This window comes from Balaenoptera physalus (assembly GCF_965194825.1).
Source record: "Balaenoptera physalus genome assembly, chromosome: 17".
In the NCBI taxonomy this organism is placed as follows: Eukaryota; Metazoa; Chordata; class Mammalia; order Artiodactyla; family Balaenopteridae; genus Balaenoptera; species Balaenoptera physalus.
The window spans coordinates 66,357,565-66,374,958 of NC_138895.1; the positions used below are offsets into that span (position 1 = coordinate 66,357,565).

General features: G+C 37.9%; 1 long non-coding RNA gene across 1 annotated transcript in view; it reads right to left on the reverse strand.

The window, feature by feature from the left end:
• Positions 1-17,394, reverse strand: part of LOC309646694 — a 43,404-nt gene that overhangs the window by 20,337 nt on the left and 5,673 nt on the right. Inside the window, exon 2 of the long non-coding RNA XR_014255533.1 lies at positions 68-5,831. This is a non-coding gene — a long non-coding RNA (uncharacterized lncRNA). The remainder of the gene's footprint in view (positions 1-67; positions 5,832-17,394) is intronic.

Here is a 17,394-nt window from a genome sequence, read left to right on the forward strand (position 1 = left end):
GATAGGCACCTCCTGAATTCTTACAATAGACTTGAACCATGAATTCCCCCTCCAGTCTCTCCTCCACAGTATTACCAGAGATCTCTCACTTAAAATCTAATCACTCTCCAGATTAAAGTCTATCTGTGATCCCTCCTTTCCAACACACAAACCCAAATTCCTTATATGATGCCCATGTCTTCTCACTGTTTGACTCCTGTACTCGTCTCCTTCCAGTTTTTTTCTGCCAAGCCCCACATGTAGCCTATGATCAAGCCACTATCAGAAAGTACCTAATTAGGCCATGTCCTTCCCCCTCTAAGCTTTTGTACCCTGTTCTTCGTCTGCCTGGAATGCCCTTCTCCTCCCACCCCATCCAACAGATGCGTATCCACCCTCCAAAGCATAAATCAAAGCATAAATCATAAATCACTTCATCTCTACACAATCTTTGACTTACTTTCTCTTCTCCTTTTGGATTTTGTGCAAACCCATATTATTGAATTTATCTCAGTGAGGAATAGTTTTTGTCTGTATGTCTGTATCCTCATAATATTCTGAGCTCTTTGGGACCAAGGATCATGAGTAAGTCAATTTTCTGACTGTCAAGCAGCAAATGTCAATATTTTGGAGGGGAAAAAAACACATTTTAGTATGTATAAATGTTTTTTTTAAAGGGAATTGCTTTTATTTCTTCAGCCAATATTATGTTCTTTTATGAGTGATTAGAATGTTTTCTGGAGAAAGGGAAACCTTTTTGGATTTCTGAGTGGATAACTTTGACTTAAAAAGTATTGTAGTATCTGCATTTTAGAATATCCAGCCTATTTGTTGAATACCACCTGCATTCTGTTCTTTGCGCTGGCAGAAAATGGCCACTAGGGAGCATCACAGTTACGTATACTTTATACGGTTTGAAGTGATTAACTTTAGGGCAAAGCTAGTTTTGAAAACAAAAAGCTCTTTATGCCTCACATTTGTTTAGCTCTGCACGATTTTTCCAAGAAAATTAACATGTAAACTTCCCACTCCTTATTTCTATTCTTCATACCACTCAGAAATCCTTCCACAAATAGTCATATTTGGAATATTTGCTAAGAAAACTCAACTCCCCACTTTCCCTCTACCTCCAGCAAATTCTTCATTAAACAAACATTATTTCCAAATCTCCAACTATGCGTAAACCACTTTGACAGAAAATATAGAAGATAGAAAATCTTCAACCAACGGTTACTAGGAGTCAGGCATTGTACTGGAGTGTACACAGGCACAGGAAAGTAGGAGGTGGTACATACTACTTACTGTTAGTATTTTATAACCTAAGTTTTTTATAACTAACTTCTTACGTTTTAAAGAGGCAACATAACAGAAGAATAAATATGAAAATAAAGCAGCAAAGAAGGAATTTGGAAACTGGTTTGAGTCCCTAGAGTTAGCTAGGCTTAAGAGAGAAGAAAGCCAATTTAGGTAGAGCTTATATAAAGAAATTTAAAAGGGCAAGATATGAATTTCCACTACTGATGACCTATTTTCTAAAAAACAATCAATCCCACAGAAAAATGTGTTTTCTAAATGGAAGAAGAAAAGGAAATCCCCAAGCTCTCTTTTAAAAAAATTTAAAGAGAGAAATGATGGATAACCTCAAACAGGTCTAGGGACAAGCAAGTAAAGGCAAAAGATGAGGTTGCCTTGAGGATATATCTGCAATGTAAATCAGAAGACTAGCTTTGGAAGAGAAGGAGGATAGAGCGGATGAACCTTAGAATCTACATTTTTACCAAGGACCATGGAAGAGGGATAAAGTGGCCTCAAGTTGGAAGCCTTCAAGCAAGAGCAAATAGAAGTCTCTAGAGGAAAGCATTGTTAATTTAGACCGTGAGTATGCCCACAAATTAAAATCAACCATTTGTGAGCTTATAATCAAAAGTCACCAAACACACACGATAAGCCACCATGAGTGAAAGTTACAAGAAGCAACGATTTAGACCCCCAAGACTTCAGATCTTAGAACTGTCAGACATAAAATATGAAATAGCTAAATATAAACTGTTTAAATAAGTTAAAGCTAAGATAAAAGTTATGCAAACAAAAAAATAATGAACAGGTATATTTGGGAAAAAAAAAAGACAAATTTTAGGAATGAAATAAAGATTGTTTAAGTACAGAACTTGTATATGGATTATAGAGAAAAATACAGATCTTCCTCGACTTACTAAGGGGTTACATCTCAATAAGCCCATTGTAAGTTGAAAATATTGAGTCAAAGTTGAAAATGTTGAGTCAAAATGCATTTAATATACCTAACCTACCAAACATCAAAACTTAGCCTAGCCTACCTTAAACATGTTCAGAACACTTACATTGGTCTACAATAAGGCAAATTATCTAATACAAGGCCTATTTTATAATCAAGTGTTGAATAGCTCATGGAATTTGTTGAATATTGTACTGAAAGTAAAAAACAGAATGGTTGTAAGTGTATCAGTTGCTTCCCCTTGTGATTGTGTGGCCAGCTGGGAGCTGCAGCTCACTGCTGCTGCCCAACATCATGAGAGCGTATCATGCTGCATATCGCTCACCTAGGAAAAGATCAAAATTCAAAATTCAAAATATGGTTTCTACTGAACAAGTATTGCTTTCACACCATTGTAAAGCCAAAAAATCTTAAGTCAAAGCATGGTAAGTTGGGGATCACCTGCAGACATAGCTGAAGTAAACTAAAAGATAAGTCTGAAGAAGGTATACTGAATGCAGCACAAGAAACTAAGAAAATGGAGCATATGGAAGAGAGGGTAAGAAATACAGAATATAGAATTGAAATATCTCACACAAATCTAATCAGAGTCTCAGAAAGACAGAATAGGTAGAGTGAAGAAAAGACTATATGTGAAGAGATAATGCCTAAGAACTTTTCAAGACTAATCAGCTTTTAATTAAAGTCACAAATCTCTAGATAACAGAAAACACAGTGTGTCAAGCAGGATATATCAAATGAACCCCACCCTATATTATAAAACATACAGGCTAAGGTGCTGTAACAAAGAGATCCCAAATTACATTGGCTTCAGGAAGATGAGATTTTATTCTTTATCACAAAATAGTCTAGCAGGTAGATAGTCCGAAGTGGTTAGGTAGCTGTGCTGCTCAAGGGGACTGAGGGAGGAAGCTCTGCCAGTCTTAAACCTGACTTCCATCCTGGGTCCAAGACAGCTACTCCAGTTGCTGCTAATTCCCAGCCAGTAAGGACAGAGGAAAAATAAGAGGAATATACAAGCGTTCTCTTAAGGATATGACACAGATGTTGAACCCATCACTTCAAGAAGAAACTAGCCTAATTTTTGACAACCGTGTTAGAAGACTTGAACATCAGTATAAACCATCTAGACCTAAGAGACACCTATAAAACTCGTCACCCAGAAAAGCAGAATGCACATTCTTCTCAAGCTCCCATGGAACACTCTCCAGGATTGATCACATGCTAGACCATAAAATAAACTTCAATGAATTTAAAATGATTGAAACTATACAAAGTATATTCTCAGACTACAGCAGAGAGAAATGAGAGATCAATAACAGAAAATTTTGGATATTAACAAATAGATGAAAATTAAACAACACATGCTTTTTTAAAAATTTATTTTATTTTATTTATTTTTGGCTGTGTTGGGTCTTCGTTGAGATGTGCAGGCTTCTCATTGTGGTGGTTTCTCTTGTTGAGGAGTACAGGCTCTAGGCGTGTGGTCTTCAGTAGTTGTGGCTTGCAGGCTTAGTTGGTCCGCAACATGTGGGATCTTCCCAGACCAGGGCTCGAACCCGTGTCCCCTGCGTTGGCAGGCAGATTCTTAACCACTGCGCCACCAGCGAAGCCCTAAACAACACATTTTAAAATATCCAGTGGGTCAAAAAAGAAACCACAAGGGAAATCAGAAAATACTTCAAGATGAATGAAAATGAAGACACAACATAGCAAAAATTGTGGGATGCACTAAAACAGTGCTTAGAGGAAAACGTCCAGCTGTAAATGCCTACATTAAAAAAAAAAATCAGGGACTTCCCTGGTGGCACAGTGGTTAAGAATCCACCTGCTAATGCAGGGGACGCGGGTTCAGGCCCTGGTCGGGGAAGATCCCACATGCCGCGGAGAAGCTAGGCCCATGCACCACAGCTGCTGAGCCTGTGCTCTAGAGCCTGCGAGCCACAACTACCGAGCCCGCATGCCTAGAGCCTGTGCTCCGCAACAAGAGAGGCCACCGCAATGAGAAGCCTGTGCACCGCAACGAAGGGTAGTCCCCGCTCGCTGCAACTAGAGAAAGCCCGTGTGCAGCAACGAAGACCCAATGCAGCCAAAATAAATAAATTAAAAAAAATCATATCAAAACCCTAAATTTTACCTTAAGACACTGGAAAAAGAACTGCAAACAAAATTCAAATCAAGCAGAAAAAAACCCAATAAAGAGTAGAGTAGAAATAATGAAATACAGAATAGATATAAGGGAATACAAACAACTGAAACTGACTCAAGAATAAATAGAAAGCATTAACAGACTTACAACAAATAAAGATATTAAATTATTAATTAAAGCAAAAAAATTAAAAACTACATTCAAAGAAAAGCTCAGGCCCAGATGACTTAACTGGGAAATTCTACAAAACATTCAAAGAAAAATTAACACCAATTTCAAGGAATCTCCAAAAATCTCCTAGAATTAATGAGTTCAGTAAAGTTCTAGGATATAACATAAACATACAAAAATCAATTTCATTTCTATGTGCTAGCAACGAATACATGGAAACCAAAACTAAAAATGCAATGCTGTTTACAATCTCTAGGAGAAAAAAATAAATACTAAAGTGTGAATCTAACAAAACATGTATAGAAGCTATGTGCTATAAAATAAATGGAGGGACGTATCATGTTCATGGATTGAAAGACTCAGCATAGTGAAGATGTCAGTTCTCCCCAAACTGATACAAAGGCTTAATGTATTTGCTATCAAAATCCTAGCAAGATTTTTTTGTAGATATAGTCAACAGTACTCTAAAAGTTACATAGGGAGGCAAAGGAAATAGAGTAGCTAAAACAGTTTTTGAAAAACCAGAACATTATCAAGACTGTGTAGTACTGGCAGAGGAATAGACATATAAAAGTGATTTTTCACAAAGGTACAAAAGCAATTTAATGGAGGAAAGATAGTCTTTTTAACAATGGTACTGGACCAAGTGGACATCAGTGGACAAAAAATAAACCTCAACCCAAATCTCACACCTTACAAAAAAATTAAATCAAAACAGCTCACAAACTAAGATGTAAATATAAAACTATAAAATTTTTAGAAAACTATAGGAGAACATCTTCAAGATCTAAGGCTAGACAAAGAGTTCTGAGACGTGACACTAAAAGCATGACCCATAAAAGGAAAAACCAATAAATTGGACCTTTTCAAAATTACAGACAATTGCTCTGCAAAAGATCCTGACAAGAGGATGAAAAGACAAGCTATAGAGTGGGTAAAATATTAACAAACCACAAATCTGACAAAGAACTATTATCTGGAATATATAAAGAATTCTAAAAACTCAACATTAAAAAGCAAACAATTCAATTAGAAATTAGGCAAAAGATATGCAGAGACTTTTCACCAAAGAGAGCACACAGTTGGAAAATTAAGCACACGAAAAGATGTTCAACAACATTAACCATAAGGGAAATTTAAATTAAAACCATAATGGGATATTGCTACACACCTATCAGAATCACTCATAAAAAGTAGTGACAACACCAAATGTTGAAAAGATGTGGAGAAACGATCACTCATACATTGCTGGTAGAAGTGTGATATGGTACAGTAACTCTGTAAAAAAGGTGGAAATTTTTCTTAACAATTATACAGGTAACAACCATACAACCCAGTAATTGCACTCCTATTCATTTATCCCAGAGTAATGAAAACACGCTCCTATAGAAACCTGCACAAATGTTTACAGATGCTTTATACATAATAGAAACTGGAAACAACCAAGATGTCCTTTAACAAGTGTATGGTTAACACACTCTGGTACATCCATACCATATATGATAAGCAGAATAATGGGCTCTCGAAGACATCCATGCCCTAACTCCACAACAATATATGAATATGACAAGTGACTTTGCAGGTGTGGTTAAGGGTATGGGCTAATAGCCATGAAAGCATGTTCAACATCACTAGCCAGCAGGAAATGCAAATTAAAACCACATGAGATAGTCTTTTAATTTTAGAATGGCTAAAATTAAAAACTTATAACACAAAATGATGATAATGTGGAGGAACTGGAATGCTCATTCATCATCACTAGTTAGTATAAAATTGTACAACCACTTTGGAAAAGATTTTAGTAGATTTTTTTAAAAACATAAACATACTCTTTCCTTATGATATGGCAACTCCACTTCTAGGTATCTAACCAAGATAAATAAAAAACCTGTGTCCACAAAAAGGCTTGCATAAGAATTTCACTGCAGCCATATCTATAAGAGCCAAGCCTGGAAAGAATCCTAATATCTAGCAACAAGTAAATGAATAAATAAATTATGATTTATTTTTTCAATGGAATACTACTAAAAAATAATGAATTACTAGGGTGATGTAACTACTAGGATGATGTTACTGTGGCGGTGGACACACAACTCTCTGCACTTTTTAAGACTCATAGGACTAGACCAACAAAGAATGAATTTTACCATTTGCAAAATGTAAACACTCAACCAGGACAGTGGGGAGAAAGATTAAATGTAGACTATAACAAATGAATCTAACTTTATTACAAATTAATGACATAACCCAACTGGAGGGGATGGGGAAGAAGTAAGCTGGCCTAAATAGCTTTGTAAAAAAGTGTTTGGGGCTGGGAGGAATCACTTCTTGACACACCTGTAGAAAAAGAAAATGTTTTGACTATATACAGTACGGTTGAAGAAAAAAACTGTATGCAAACTCTGTACTCTAGTTGAAAATTTTGTTTCTTACAGGGATATGGATAGCTATTCTGAAATGACTTTACACGTAGACTAGGATTGAACAATTTAGTAAATAAACTGTAGATTATGAGAACCAGGTTTCTCACTGTCAGAGAAAGAAGTTGCAAATTAACAAAGGGGAGATGTTAGAATGAACCCTGTGAGACCGCTGGATTGGAGTCAGAGACATCAATGTGACCTCATGCTTCTTCTAATCTGTGTGTATATTAGAATCTGCATTTCTACCTATATTTATGTAAATACAGATTGATAGATACAGTAATAAATATAGAGATATGTGTATACATGGATTAGTAGAAATACATATATTTCCTAGATGTTAACATAAGGAGAAGCTGGATGTAATGTTTTTGCCAATTTTCAATAAGTCTGAATTATTTCAAAATTTAAAAAATTTTAATAAATTATGTAAACTTTAAGTTATATTAGACTCACAGACATAGAGAATAGACTTGTGGTTGCTAAGGGGGAGGAGAGATGGAGGAGGGACCGAGTGGGAGTTTGGGGTTAACAGATGCAAACTCATATATAGAATGGATGTACAACAAGGTCCTACTTTATAGCACAAGGAACTATATTCAATATCCTGTGATAAACCATAATGGAAAAGAATATTAAAAAAGAATGTATATATATATATATGTATATATATATATGTTAACTGAAACACTTTGCTATAGAGCAGAAACTAACACAACATTGTAAATCAACTATACTTCAATTTTAAAAATTGTTATATTAAAGACAGGAAAAGAATAATAACGAACTACTGACAGATGCAAAACTATGGATGGATCTCAGAAAAATTATGCTAAGCAAAAGAAACTAGACCTAAGAGTATATAATGTATGATTCTATTTATATCAACTCTTGAAAACAGGCAAAAGTAATGGTAATAGAAATTTTGTCAGTGAGTGTCCCTGGATAGGGAGGAAATGACTGCAAAAGAATATAAGAGAACTTTCTGGGCTAGTAGAAATATCCCATATCTTAACTGAGGTTATGGCTACATGGATGTTTACATTTCTAAAATCTCATCAAACTGCATTTTAAAGGTGCATTTATTGTATGTAAATTATACCCCAGTTAAGTTGCTTTTTAAAAAAGATTATAGAGTAGAAAAATGAATTGAAAACATTCATAAAATATATAAATGTTTTACAAACATTTATAAAATATACAAATGTTTTATAAACATTTATAAAATATATGAGACATAAATAAAATAACACTAATTTGATCAAGGAAAAGACCCAAGAACAAGCTCAGGTCTGTTTAAAGCTTTGAAAATAACCATATACTCCAGATTGACCCTAAACTTCTGAGCACTAAAACTGGGAAATGTTCTACATTTCCAGGAAACAAGGGTGAAAGCAGGCTGTCCCCACATCTCTAATAGTCTTGGCCTCCATGTATGTCTGAGATTAATTGACAACTATTAAAGTACTAATAAGCGATCAGTACCCCTGGAACCTGCACTATGCAAGAGCTCACTTTGAAGTTCATGCCATTTCCTTCCTTTGCTTGGAAGCACCTGAGGTCAAATACCGCTGTGTTATCCAAAGAGCCTGTTAAACTGACCTGGGCAGTACGTCCAAAGAAGGGATTTGGGTGCTCTGGAGAAGATGTTCTAGGCTCCTGTTGCATTTTCCCTGCCCCAGACTTGGAATCACCCATTTTTTTTGAGAAGCCCTGAGAGTTTTGGCACTTGCAGCAGTTGAAACTTTTTAGCATAAAATCAACCAAAACGGAGCTCCTGAGCTATGTGAATGCCAGCTATAAAAAATCAAGATGGAGGTTGGTGAATCAGCTCTCAATCCCTCACCAGATCATGAGCTTTTCTGGTTTCTTCCTTTAGAGAATCCTGGCCACTTAGAAAAATGGGGCACAAGACTTACAGTTCAATTTGCAATTTAATTAAAGTAATAATGGTAGCCAAGGGGCACATGTACTGCTACACTTGCCAGGTTATCAGGTTATCAGGAGCCAAGGACCAGGTCTCTAACTGCATTTATTGACTTTCTGTCTCTGGAAAACTTAGAAAGTTCTTAGTATTCTTTTATTAAAAGGTATAAAAATTAACTTTCTGTAGATCCTGTTTGTTCTTGGTTTATAAGTCGCAGTACCATGTACAGAAATGTAAGAGTGGTGTCTGCCTTCCTGGTCCTTGTAAGCCACTCCCAGACACCACCACAACCAGAGAAATTGCCTGAAGATACCAGCAAACATGGCATGAGAACCAAAGAGGACAAGAACCAGAGACTGAGAGAAAAGCACAAAGCAAGGTGACCAAAACACAAGAGGGACAATAGACTGAGGGTGAAACATGGCACACGACCATCTGGTCACCCATCTTGTGCTACTCTCTGTACCAATCATCCATCTCTCTTCAGCAGCTGAGCTCCCCATTTGTATCAGCTCTTTTGTGTCGACACACAAGCATTTCTAAGCCTTTTTCAGGTTTAAAAATTACTACACCCTTTACCATATACCGCCCTTTCATTATCACCCTTTACCTCTCATCCCCTTTATAACCAAACTAGTTTAAAAAGGGTATTCAGTACTCACTGTTTCCACTATTTCACCTCCATTCGCCTTCTTCAATTTTCAGCCAGGTTCTTCCCCCTCCATCCCTAACATTGCCATTGCCAAGATCAACTATGACCATCCTAATGCTAAATTCTATAGACAAATATTTATCAACCTCTGTGTATTAGCCTTTTCAACAGCATTTGGCTCTGTGCACCACTTCCTCCCTGAGTCTCTGCAGTCCGTTAGCAGAGTATCACTCCTCCCGGTTCTCCCGCTACCTCAATGGCTGCTTCTTTTAGATGCTCCACTTTGACCTACCATCCCCAGCTGAGGTGTTCACTAGGGTCCAACCCTCCATCTTCGGGGTGATCACACGCACTCACTCCCCTGCCTTTATTAATAAACGGAGCCGAGAAACCCAAACCTACATCACCTGCCAGGAGCTCCTGTCCAAACCTAAACTGCTTAGCTTCAAAGTCAAAACCTACTACTCCTCCTGCACGCCTCCCCTTCTTTTGGGCACCATCAACTCAGTCCCCCAAACCAGAAGGTTGGGAGACTTTCTGGACTCATTACTCTCTCTCACTTTCTTCATCAAGTCCCATTGAGACTAACTCCTATACCTCCTAAATATTGCTCGAATCTCTCTTGTATATTTCTGTTGCCACTGGTATGATTCAAACACTCATTACTTCTCACTCAAATCACTGAAAGAGCCTCTAAAGAAACACCAGACTTACCCTGCTTTTGTCCTTTTTCCATCAGCAGAGTCTCTCTACACCTCAAGTCTGATGATGTTAATCCTCTGCTTAAATTTACTCAAAAACATCCTAAGGCTGCCGAAGGAAAAGCAAAATCCTTAGCAGGATGTTCAAGGCTCTTTGTGATCTGACACCAACTTAATTCTCAAGCTTCATTCCTCAACACTTCCTAGATGTATGCAGTGCTTCAGTCCCTCCCAATAACTTCCAGTTACCCCAGCAAATCCTGCTTCGTGCACACCCCTGCCTCTGGACATGCAGACTCCTTAGCCAAGAACTCACCCTCTTCTACACATCCCTCTAAGAGCCAATACTGAGCAGACACAATTCACACATGTCACCTCCTCCAGAAAGCCTATTCTGACTTCCCTTATCTAGACTAGTGCCTTGCTTCTGCTTGCAAAGCCTCCAGGCCTCCCCTGTCTTAACACCCACCAAATTGCTTTACGATCACTCTTCCTCTTATCTGTCTCCCCTTGGAAGTCACACAATAATGTCCCACAGGCTGTATCCAACCCCTGTGTGTCTTTTATTTTAACCCAAACAATGCTTTAAAATAACACTTTAGTTGACAAAAAGAAAAAAAAAATCTGGAGATTTTTCCATATTAAAAAATAGTAATTCTGGATTTCTGGTATCTCTTGAAACATCAGGCCATACTGTTTCATCCTCCTAAAGAGCAACAACTTTCTGGAATTGACTTGTGGATGCCCCTTTACAAACAGGAATTGCTCTCCAAAGTATACCACAGTCCCCATGTGGACTTCTTCCCTCACTGACCTCACCTGCCTGGTCCCCGTGTGGGCATTTGACTTTGTAGCTTCCCCTCCAAACAGACTGCGTGCTCCCTAAGAAGAGGGATGGTATTTTATCTATTTTTCTATCCCTAGCGCACCTTCATAATTTCACTTTGTTTGCTCTCACTTGGTAAGCCCAACAGAGCACTCTGCATTCAGTGGATACTAACAGACGTTGTTGATCCCTTCAACCACAACTCCGTGAGGTGACAAAGATGGCAGGGCCTGGGCCTCTGTACAGGCCGGCCAAGTGGGAAAGAGGGTGGAGCTGGGACATTTTGGAGGACCGTAAAGTAGAAAGTTGGTAAGCTAACACATTCCTGCCACTGCGGCTCTGGGCATCCTGCTCTGGTAACATTGGGTATTTGGTGAATGAAAGGTTGGCCCACAGTTTCTAAACACAATCTGGAGAAGGACAGTACATCTCACGTCCCCCATTCCAAGGAGATGACATTTTTCTTTCTCTTTGGAGAACAGACCAAAATGGAAGATCAGTTTCCTCAAAGATCTGAAGTCTTTTTTGTAACTGTTTCATACTGAATCTGTAACAGCTGTCTGTCTTCTTCCATTGCCAAGTTGGTCTGTATTATTGAAGCAATACTCAAGGCTGTGGCTTTCTGGGAGAGAAACAAACTCCGAAGAATAATAGAATAGCAGTTGAAGGGGGACAAATGTTATTTCAGAAGGGTTCCACATCACCAACCGCACAGCCCAGGAGAGCACGTGGCTCTCTGGATCAGCCCTGGCATGAAGAAGCCAGCATCCCTTCTTATTTGTCAAAGGGGATGCTCCCTAAATCTTGAGCTACAGATGCCTAAAGACTTGATTTTAAATGCGGACTGCACCTTGACCCTTTTTCCTTGGTCATCTGGTCCAAGGAAGAACTTATTTTTATACTTTTAATTTTTTCCCATGCCCAATGCACAGACACTCATACACACACTTACACGATCCTCCTTCCTTCCCTAGCTGAGAACGTTGAGAGTTTTAGATTTATGCCCTATCCTTGCAGAGTTATCTTTCATTCCTTATTTTCCTTATGAGGTTTTGAATAAATACAGCAGTTATTTCCATTTCTAGGGAATATTGTATTAATCACATAAGCTTTGAGGTCAAAGAGAACCGTGTTCATATCGTGGTGCCAACACTTCCTGGGTGACCTAAGTCAAATCACTTAAATCCACATCCTCAATGACTTACAATACATCGGTTTGGTGGAATATTGGGCATTAGACAGAATAACTATGAGATTTATGAAATACAAAACTATTTACAATGCTATATGAACACAAAATTTCTTCCATTATTAGTAAAACTAGCATTCGTGGTATGATTTTTAGTTTACAAAATTCTTTACACATATATTATCTAAATAAGATTAAAAAAATAATACCTCATAATGACCTTAATAGGATGATATTATCATAAGTCTTATTTTACAGAATAAGAAACCCAGACTGCCAACAGTTAGGTAACTTGCCAAGGGTCATACAACTAGTAAATAACAGAATTAAAACTTACTTTCTGGAACCCATATGATAGCTTTCATTTTAAGATAGTTCTAAAAGTCAGAAAATAATATAGCATCATTACAGAAAGTTTAGAAGTTTCAGAGAAATTATCTCAAGTTCTGCACTCTTAAAAACAACAAATGGTAGTTTCTCCCACTTACCTCCCCCCGCCCCATCTTATTTCACAGAGTAGAAAGCAATTCTGCTATTCTCCCACCTTTGCCTAACAATCCCACTATTGGTAAATTTATACCATCTTTCTGAACCATTTTCTTTCTTTTGGGCATCAACCCCAGGATTTTATCTCATTTTCATTAGGGAATAAATCTTTATTGGAGTAAGTGATGATAATGTGATGAGAGATGAATAAATGCTGTGTAATTCTGGCTCTTGATTTTTTTCATTACCTCATTATCTGCCCAGATATCACCATCTACAGATCGAGAGGCTTTACGTTTGTCCATTTTTTCTAATTTTAGTGAGCTATGTGCCATTCCATTGTAGTTACGCACATACAAGACTATTACTCCTTAAAATAAGTTTTCATTTGGAGCTGTTCCATTTTGGAGCAGCAGAAAACTCGGAGCCTACAGAGTCTGACAAATTTGAGTATTATCACTTGCTAATATTGTGACATGGGCAAATCAGTTAATAGCTGTGCTCTTCAGTTTGCATATGCAAATTGGGAGGTGATTATAAGTAATATTTGATCCTCATGGGCCAATTTAAAGTTATATTCAATGATAGATCTTCTGTATCCTGAATAAACCTCAAGATTAATATGGCCCAGCCTCAACTAAATGTGGCAATCAAAGAAAGAGTTCAGTTATAACAATCATTACTAAAATAATTCAGTGTATTACTTTTATCCCTTAGGAAAAATTTAGTCAATAATGCAGGGCAAAACTTTTTTAAATCCCCTTTTTTCTTCTTTTCCATTCCCCCACCTTATAGTTGTTCCAAAAGAGATGTCCCCTTCCTTCTCTCTCTCTCTGTTTCTCTCTCTCTTTCTGTCATTTTGCCAGATTTTTTTTGTTTCATGTGTGTCTCTCTCAGCTCTCTAATATGTAGATTGTCCTAGCTTCACTGATATTTTCTTTTTCTTTTTTAAACATCTTTATTGGAGTATAATTGCTTTGCAATGGTGTGTTAGTTTCTGCTTTATAACAAAGTGAATCAGCTATACGTATACATATATCCCCATATCTCCTCCCTCTTGCGTCTCCCTCCCACCCTCCCTATCCCACCCGTCTATGTGGACACAAAGCACCGAGCTGATCTCCCTTTGCTATGCGGCTGCTTCCCACTAGCTATCTATTTTACATTTGGTAGTGTATATATGTCCATGCCACTCTCTCACTTCGTCCCAGCTTACCCTTCCCCCTCCCCGTGTCCTCAAGTCCATTCTCTACGCCTGCGTCTTTATTCCTGTCCTGCTCCTAGGCTCTTCAGAACCTTTTTTTATTTTTTATTTTTTAGATTCCATATATATGTGTTAGCCTACAGTATTTGTTTTACTCTTTCTGATTTACTTCACTCTGTATGACAGACTCTAGGTCCATCCACCTCACTACAAATAACTCAATTTTGTTTCTTCTTATGGCTGAGTAATATTCAATTGTACATATGTGCCACATCTTCTTTATCCATTCATCTGTCGATGGACACTTAGGTTGCTTCCATGTCCTGGCTATTGTAAATAGAGCTGCAATGAACATTGTGGTACATGACTCTTTTTGAATTATGGTTTTCTCAGGGTATATGCCCAGTAGTAGGATTGCTGGGTTGTATGGTAGTTCTATTTTTAGTTTTTTAAGGAACCTCTATGACATAAGTCACAGCAAGAGCCTTTTTGACCCACCTCCTAGAGAAATGGAAATAAAAACAAAAATAAACAAATGAGACCTAATGAAACTTAAAAGCTTCTGCACAGCAAAGGAAACCACAAACAAGACGAAAAGACAACCTTCAGAATGGGAGAAAATATTTGCAAATGAAGCAACTGAAAAAGGATTAATCTCCAAAATATACAAGCAGCTCATACAGCTCAATATCAAAAAAACAAACAACCCAATCCAAAAATGGGCAGAAGACCTACATAGACATTTCTCCAAAGAAGATATACAGATTGCCAACAAACATATGAAAGGATGCTCAACATCACTAATCATTAGAGAAATGATCTCTTCTTTTGTGTCTCACTCTCTGCCTTACCTAGTCCTCAGATTCTTGATAACAGTAGAGAGCCTGAAGAACGACTCTTTCCCATTTCCTCTTATGCCTCAAGTCCTCTCTCCGTTTTTTATTTTCCTAATTATGCTTTTAGAAAAAAAAAATTAGATTGACCAGGATAGAGTGTAATGCTTACTGAGCAGGGGAGGGTGAAGTTGATCAGCGCATACAAAATTCTGTATATATGGGGTAGAGGAAGAAAAAGTTTGAGAAAATACGTATTCCCCAAACGAGAGCTTCCTAAACTTTAATCATCCATGTTCAGGGCAGCAAATTGTGAAATCATCCTCTGCCCCTAACTCCCTCTATTGGCACCTCTCCCTGCTCTGTGCTCAGTGCAACTTACAGCCCTCAGCTTCTTTTCATTTTCTCCATACTTTAACTTTCTCCTAGCGTCACAAGTTTTCTAACCCAAGCTCTTCCGAGAACCTTAGAATCCTTCTTCCCTCAAGTTTTCATTTAGCTTTCTTGTTAAATCCAAGATCAAGATGCTCCTGGGTTCCATTATTTTTTTTTTCGATTGTGGTAAGAATACATAACATGAGATCAAACCTCTTAACAAACTTTGAAGTGTAAGTACAGTATTGTTATCTACGAGCACAATGTTGTATGCAGATCTCTAGAACTTATTTTTCTTGCATAACTAAAACTTCACACCCATTAAACCGCATCTCTCCATTTTTCCCAACCCCGGCCCCCGGCAGCCATCATTCTGCTTTCTGCTTCTATGAGTCTGACTATTTTAGATATCTCACGTAAGTGGAAACAACCTAAATGTCCACTGATGGATGAGTCGGTAACAAAATGTGTGTATGCATAAATGGTATATTAATCAGCCATAAAAAAGGAAGGAAGTCCTGCCATATGTAACAACATGCATGAAGGCTGAGAACGTTATGCTAAGTGAAATAAGCCTGGATCCATTCTTATAGCTGGCCTTTGAGTGTGGAAACCTCCCTAAGGGTTATTACTCATCTTTGTGTAACCAGTACATAGAAGACACTTAATATTGTTGAACGCATACATGACAGAATGAATGAATTTGGCTTTACTAAAATTCTTACCACCAGATTTCTACTAGATGCTACCTGCTTGTTGATAATCCCTGTATCTATCAGTAGACGGTTCCTTATGAAATGTCCACAGCAACTGCTCCAAATCTTTTACACATTCCTCACACCCTGTGCCATTTTCCCACCACCGTCAGTCCTCTTTTAGTCATGTTCTCTCCTCTGAGGTTCCCCAGAGAGAACAATCCTTGCACATAACCATTTAAGGTTATGCCTCACAACCCCCAGCTCCTCCCTGGAGTTTTCTGCTGACAGAAACCTTTTCCAAATCACACTATTATGATTAAGTCCACACTTTTTGCTACCGAATGTCTAAAACATATTTTGAACCACATGGAACCATTTTTAAACCCAATGTTTTTTCACAGAGGTCTTTATTCCCCTTCATTTTACCAGCCTCTAGAACTTGCTTTATGAGAAGCCAAAGAAAAAAGAAAAATCTATGTAGATGTATCAACCAGTTTTAGTCTGAAAAGATTTGCTTCTAGAAACCTATCAATTTCAAAACCAGGCTATTCCACATCAAGAAATCTCACACATTCTTTCCGGGCTCTAGATAACCTCCACTTTCCTAACAAACTGTAGAAGGACAGAGGTAAGATGGTATCCACAGAGGGACACAGGGGTATCAACCCTGCAGAGCTCAGGTCAAGTCAAGAAAAAGGCATTTAGTCAGTTTCTGTAGGAATTATTGTTGAAAGATTTTGAGGAGTATTATTTGAGCTTGGGCCCTTTGTTAAGTATCTCATGTCTGGTTCTCTAGAAGCAGGAATTGGTGTGGTCAATAAAGGTGATTTATTGAAGGAGCACTTTTCAGGAAGAACCTATACGGAAACAAAGGAAGGAGGAAGGCACCAAGAAAGAATATTAAGGTAAAGTCTAGTCTTGGCTTTACCCACAGGGTCCCTCTGGAGCATCAGAGAGATGCCACATTAAAGCCAAAGTCAGTCTTTTGCACTCCTATGTCAATCAGTCATTGGCTCCATGGTGTGTACCTTCCTGGGCTAGGTGTCTTTTCTTGCCTGAGATGGGGACAGGCAGCTGTGAGCTGCTACCAGTGAATACTCACAGCAGCCAGGGACGGGTACACAGGAGAACAGAAGCTAATGTGTTTTGACCACCTTCTGACAGGCACTTCCCTAGGTACTTTGCATATGTGGTCTTGTGTAATCTTTCTAAACCTATTATATCCCTATTCTATAAATAAGTTAAATGAAGCTCACATTTATTCTATGTTCTGTAGTTGATGACCACAACCCAAATTTATGTCTTGTTATCTTTTACTGAGTTCAAAGCCATTTGTGTCAAAAATATAGTCAATATGTTGAGAATATGTTCCCAACATATCATTAAAGATACATCGGTAATCGAAAATCTAAAATCTGTAGATAGTATGTCTGCTTCTTCAGTTTTCAAATGATTCTTTCCCAAGTTCCTTCACAGGAGTCTTTCTTCAAACAAATTAACCTGCCAGCATATTGAAACTGTCTTCTA